Raw genomic sequence first — 7,102 nt, 5'->3', positions numbered from 1 at the left:
CACACAATACATGTACATGTGTATGAAATACCCTCGGGACAATAATAATAACCCATGCGCATCGTGTCATTAAGTAATTTAATTACGCGCGAGAGGGGCATGTAAGGGCAGGGGGGGGAGAGAAAATTTGGGAAAAAAGACATCGACAAGGGAGAATATGAGCGTGTAAACAGCTTCTCCCTCCCATTAGAGCCGAGAAAGAAAGGAGCATCATCCCTTGCTCGTCTCGACGATATGTTTTTTTTTTTCCTTTTTTTTTTTGTTTTTTTTCGTTGGACCTGCTTTCGTCAATTCCTCCCATCCCTCAAGCGGCTCGTGTGCAGCAACTTGCTAGTATATATATATATATAGGTAATGACTTTCACTGCAGCACACGCACGCGTGTTGCGCCTCGCTCCTTAATTACCAATTTTTTAACGATCCTCCCCTGTAATTTACGAGGCTGCGCTCCCCTGAAAACTCAGTTTTTTTTCCCCCGATTCATCGGGCTCTGTACGCGTGATCTCTTCCATTCGCTGTCTACTGTTGTTGCCTCCTGGGCTTCTGACAATCCGATCCCACTGCTGCATCTCTCTTTTGGTGCTCTGGAATCTCTCGTTTTACGTGGCTTTTTTTCCCTCCTCTTTTTCTTCTGTTCATATGAAAAAAAAAAAATTCTTCTCGTGTGGATGATGGCGGGAAGACAAAACTGTTTTTTGAGATAAGATCGCGGCCCGGCGAGAGAGAAGTGTTAAGATCTCACGAGCTGCAGTTTTTTTTTTTTGTTTTTTTGTTTTTAGTAAAGAGCGGGATAGCGATGATTTTTAAGTGTTTCTTGAAATTTTTCGGTAACAGGCAAGTTGGGAGTTACCGTAACGTGATTCAGTGATTAACTTTATTACATTTTACATGGGTATACCTTGGATTTTTTTTTTTTTTTTTTTTTTGACCAAAAATTAAAATATTCCATATTAGAGAAGATGAGCAGGGAACCTGTAGGTGATAGAATCTGTTAACGATTGGCTCGATGTGATGGCGTATTGCATGGTTCAAACAAGTTTACTTATTGTAGCGGGAGGAAGATAAATCTGGTTAATTATGTTAGTTTTTGATGAAGGTAGTATAGTTATCTGAAATAGTTCTTACGCCAATACAATGGGATGACCAACGCAAGGAAACAAATGTACCTGTGTATTTATAGAGACTCGACGTGTAGGGCTGTCTTTGGAAAAGTGTTTGTAAGTGTAAAGTAAATGTTTATAAGTGCCCAACTTTTTAGACCCTCCATCTCTCTCTCTCTCTTTCGCGTTGCTTTTGTTCGTAAGAAAAGTGAGGCGCAAAGTCAAATTACGCAAAAGTATACGCGCGCTAAACGTATAAAACATATAAGAGGAACTTGAAGGTAAGGAGGGCCATTGTGATCCTAGTGGACTTCAGCTCGAAGAATTTCTTGATTAAAATCGTAACTTTTAGCTTTTGCCACGTGAATCGACAACATAAATGGTAGTACGTCTGACCACAGATTATGTATGTGCATACCTGTATAAAAGTTGACTGACCCCAATTTTAAGATCACACTGTCAATTTAAAAAAAAAAAAAAAAAAAAACAAACTTAAATATAAATCGTAAGTTTTTCTAATACAAAAACTTGGTGCAATAGAAGGAAATAATTTTTGTGCTCTACGGAAAGGCAATAAGTACTTGTTTACAGAGTCACAAAAAAAGTAAAAAAAATTTCCTTCCACAGATACATACCTCATAACTTTGTCCTCGACCGCATCCATCATGTAGTTATACCTCGTGAAAGAATACAATGATACATCCCCATCCTACCAAAAACAATGAAACCTGTTCGTAAATTCGTGACTAATTATTTTCTAATTGCGTCAATTGTCTCGTTGTAAAATACTCAAACTCAACTATATTTCAATAGCTAACGGTGGCTGTAGTACAGATTTAGGTATTGTATAATTTAATGCAACAAGTCACCGAAAACATTTGTATAGTACGGAATTACAAAATTCAAGGCCGATAAAATTACAGCGACACAAAGGAAACGATGCAACGAGCTACACGATACACACGGACCATCAGGATATGGTGGTAGGTCCCGTGGTGGCCGTGGTGCAGAGATACAGAACCGCGATATACTAGGCAGCATCAGGTACACATGCAGAGTTAGTTCAATTTTCTAAACGCGCAACTACGATCTTGCCCATTGTCGCATGGATGCATAATAATTTAGCTCACGTAGCAATGGCATAATATATTGTGTTATACCTGTACAGATACAATATGCAATGCAATGCTTGGCAGGTACATATGCGATCCGTGTTCCTGCAAAAGCGAGTGAGTTAGCATACTTGGATGGAAGCAGTTACATTACGCGCACAGGCGCGAGTTCTCTCCCCCTCCCACGCGTGATCGTCACGGCATTTGCTTTCCACGCCTTTTCTTTTTACTAGCCCTTCTTTCCCTGCTCCTTATGCAATGCTCCTCTCGTGTGTTCCTCCTCCATCCTTCGTCTCCTTCCTATTCTAGTTCCACGCCTTCCTTTACCACTATATATACTTACTTCCTCATTGGTTCTTCCACTGTTTTATTCGTTCGTGCTGCTTATACGTAGGTAGATGTATACCCATACGTGTACAAACTAACGGATCGGCTTGCAATGGATTGTTCCTGTGTAGGTAACACATTAATGTGAATATTTTTTCACGCTCGAGAGCAGTATATGCAGCATGACGTCAATAATGATTATCAATAAATTTTTTCTCTTTTTTTTTTTTTTTTTTTCTTAATAGTTTAGTTGTTAGTCTAGGGATACAGAGTCTAAGGATGTAATTAGTATTTACAAAGACAAGTATATATATATATGTCTGTTTTTTTTTTTTTCATTTATTTTAAAAATAAATGTTTGTAATAAATCAAAAACAATCGATTACAATGTATACTTAGTTGTAACGATAACTCTATACTTATTTGTCTATAAGTTACAAGAAGAACAAAAAAAAGGAAAAAAAATTGGAATATGAATGAATCTGAAATTACTTGGTGCAGGTGTATAATATATATATAATATTATAATACTATGATTTCATTTATTGCTTGAGATAGAGGCGACAAAAATTACTGTCTATCATTACAAACGCAATGTGTGGGTACGTGTCTGTGTGTCTGTATAATTATATCTGATACACGTGCGTGTACATGTATGTATTATGTGTCTGGCTAATTAATCCGAAAGTTCGGACGATGCCCTTGAATTGATTTTTTTTTTTTTTTTTTTTTTTTTTTTTTCATTTTAACTTTTTATTTTGGCGAAAAGGCAAAAAGCTACAAGGCACAGGTGAAATTATCAAACGCGTCTCATCTAAAATCTCGCACCAACATCATCTCGAAAAAATTCGCTCTCTCACTGATAATCAGCAACTTTTTATTTTTTTATTTTTTTTAATCCTCTTACAGCACACGTGTTGCGTGGCAACGACCGTATCAAGATGCCTGACGACATTACAATTTCATCGCTCGTCTCGTGGTTTATTTTTTCACACTACTCTCACTGAATTTTGTTTTACTGCATTTAATAATTATTATTTTTCTGTTACAAGTGTGAAGTACAAACGGCATATAATATAAGAATGACTAGATCGACTCTGCGCGCATCTGTAACATTATTTATTTGTGAATCGGAATTGTGACTAGCTGCATTTATTGCTGATACTTTCGACTAAGGCAGAAGCTCGATCATTAGTTTTGAATAATTTTTTTTTTTTTTTTTTTTTTGTCACTTTGACTAGTTAAACATTTTTACCTGAGTATATAAGCGCCGCATATATATGTATAGATTGCAGTATCGTTAATGGTAGTTTGTTGATTTATTTTTCTTTTTTTATCAGTCTTCTGCTGCTACTGATTTTGTTAAACGTAATTTGCTTATTTTACACGCGTAACACGCCAATCAATTTTCTGGGGCATCGAATTTCACGCTGTGATAAAACTATTACATATATAACTAATTCAAATCGCTAATGTAGCATTTAAACGCGCAAAATTTTATGTACAAGTGATCAAACTTTTTTTTTATATTTTTTTCTTATTAATATCATAAAAGTATATGCTTACGGAGTAAGTATACTTTGAAGTTGAAAAGATAAAAATATTTTCGATTATTCATAATCGTCGGGACAATTTTAGTAATACACTGCTCTGTGTAAGTTTTGGAAAAGTTTTTTTGCGTATGCTTTATAATTTACGTTCAAGTATAGCCTACGAAAATAGCGAGTAATTAATTCGACGCCTTGGAAAACTGACCGTGAGTCGCGTAAGTATGTGTACCACGTACTTCTTCTTAACACGATATGCGTCGGCAGCCAATCGTTTTTCACGTAACACCCTTTGGTATATAGTTACTTGCATTTGTCTCTTTTTATATTATCTATATAAGTTTATTTTTTTTTTACATAATCACGCGCGTGCCAATATTGCATATGTATACAGTAAAAGTGCGTAAGTAAGGAAAATATGAGTCGAGAGAGCGAACTCCTCAAATTGAATTACACATTATCTCGCAACGAACAACGAACAAGTAGGTATATCATGTGTGTACGAGTGTGAATATAAGTACATGCTGGCGTACGTAGAAGAAGAACATGAAAAAAGAGCAATGGTACGAGAAAAAAAAACGGAAGGAAAGAAACGAAACAACCGATTAATCACGTGGATATTTTTTTTTTTTTTTTATGTAGGTAAGTATGTGTACAAATGCGTTCGTATACTTTGTCGGCATCGAGAAAAACTTTACACATTGGTATGTTGAAAATGTTTATACTTAGCTTTTACGCTTGAAATGTTACATTTTACGTGCTACGTGTACTCTGTCTCCTTTTATTTTTTTATAATACATTCGCTACAAAGAGGATACCACCTTGCGACATTTAGATACATGTTTTTTTTTGTCGTCATTGGTGGGTGTATGCGTTTTTAATTTTAATTTTTATTCTATTAAACGTTTTTTTACTAAATACTCATATAGATAATTTTTAAACATCGTACATTGGTATATATTGGACGATACATTTTTAAATTATTTTTTTTTTTCCTCGTCGAACAAACCGCTTTTGGCCCCCTTTACGCGAACCCCGGGACTATGACGCGTTTATAATCGCCGTGGGCGCGGAAGACTCGGAGAACGAGTTATTTTTGGTCCTCCAAACCGTATGCGCTATGGCTTTGCAAACGAGACGAGAAACAAAAAAAAAAAAAAAAAAAAAAAAAAAAAAAAACGAAAATTATAAATTAAGAGAAGAACGCGGTATACAAAACAAAGTATTGTCTTCGAGCAGCCATACAGCGATTCGCTGGCGATTTGTTTGAATTTCGCTTCTCTCGAGTTAAAAATAAAAAATAAAATTTCTACTTTGTTCAGTACTGATCAGCAAAAGTGATCAAAGTATGTACATCTTTATGACAAATAAATTTCTAAGAGTAATTTTTTTCCACAACAAAATGTATATTCATGCCTATACAACGTTGTAATTTTTTCAGTAACATTATATATGAGATAAAGAGCAAAGTAGAAAAATTGAAAAAAAAAAAAAAAAAACGCCAGCGGGAAATATTGGATTCGCGACCACATTATACTCTCGTCTCGCATCACATAATTATCTCTCATTCGATTACAATTGCATAACTTCTTCTTACTCTAGAGAAAAAAAAAAAAAAAAAAAAATATTGCCACAATAATGTACAACTTAGACGTACAGTATATACGGAAGGGCCGAGGCAGTGAACTCGCCGCTACTAATTCGTTCTCTCTCTTATTTTTCCATGCGAGTATACATATTTATAATTATTCGTCGTGGTGGCGACAGCAACCTCCTTTGCGACGGTACACTATTATTTTATTTCCTCCAGAGATATACGCACAAACCCGTTCTTCACTCACATCCTTTCACAGTGGGAATAATTTTTATTTATTTTTCTTTCCCTTTGTCACTTTTTGTTTTACATTATTGCTTTGGCACTGCGACAATCGCGCTGGCTTACTCTCTTGCTTTCTTTTCTCCACTTACAATGTATCAATCGTTTACTTTGGAGTCGCGTATCGTCGACGACGCGCTCGAAGGAGGGCAAGCACAGTAAGGGCGCATCAAGCCTTGCTTTTCACGCATTTTACATTTTCGTTAATCATTTACATCAGGTATATTGTCGCGTTCTTTGGCATTTTTTTTTTTTTTTTTTTTACGTATTTCCTGCGTTTCATGCGTGTCGGAGTGGTAGAGTTGGACAGCTCGAGGGATTCAGGATATGATTTTCGTCGACGCCTGCTTTACACTTTTCATACTTTATAAATATGAATTTACATTTTTTTTCCTACTATAGTATGCATATATTCTTAATTTATTTTTTAGATTTTTTTTCATTCGAGTATAATTTTTCCTCTTTTTTATTTTTCAACGTTACTTTTATCGACCGCCTCGGAGTCACAATCGCTTACACGATACGATTACAAACTATATATGCTGCGTGCATATAACTATTGCTTGTTCGTTCGACACGAGAAACGATTAATTTGTCACATAGACATAACTACCTCGTCATAATTTTACACAAGTCTACGATCATGATTATAAATAATAATTTGGATGTCAAGACTCTTCGTGAAACTAAGCTCGTTTTTTGACGTACGTACGCGTATACAAAAATACGATTCGTTAGGAAAAATCTAATAAAAATCGTACGGTACAATAAGGAATATCGTTTTTTTTTTCTACTACAATAAATACATAATAGACGTGTCGATGGTACACATTGTAATTACACGTAATTCCTCCTATTCGACGTTGCATCGTTAATCCTATACAGTATAGTTATTGTTTAGTATACCGTACGCTATTGATAACAATATTCTACGCGCATCCTCGACCCGACCCTTAACAGGCAACAACTACGGAAGCATCGTTATTTTCCCTTTCGCGCCGTAAAATGCAATCGCGATCGCCACCATCACTCATGTATGTACGATGTAAGCGGAAAGGAGAAAGAAAAAAAAGTTACTCCCGAATCGAGCGAGTCCCTCCTCTGCCACCGAGCACCGCCGAAGAACACACCCGTATAGTT

The sequence above is a fragment of the Copidosoma floridanum genome, unplaced genomic scaffold, assembly GCF_036245765.1.
Source record: "Copidosoma floridanum isolate Cflo_tuat_1 unplaced genomic scaffold, Cflo_Japanese_pri ptg000001l, whole genome shotgun sequence".
Lineage (NCBI taxonomy): Eukaryota > Metazoa > Arthropoda > Insecta > Hymenoptera > Encyrtidae > Copidosoma > Copidosoma floridanum.
Note: the sequence above shows the minus strand (reverse complement) of the source record.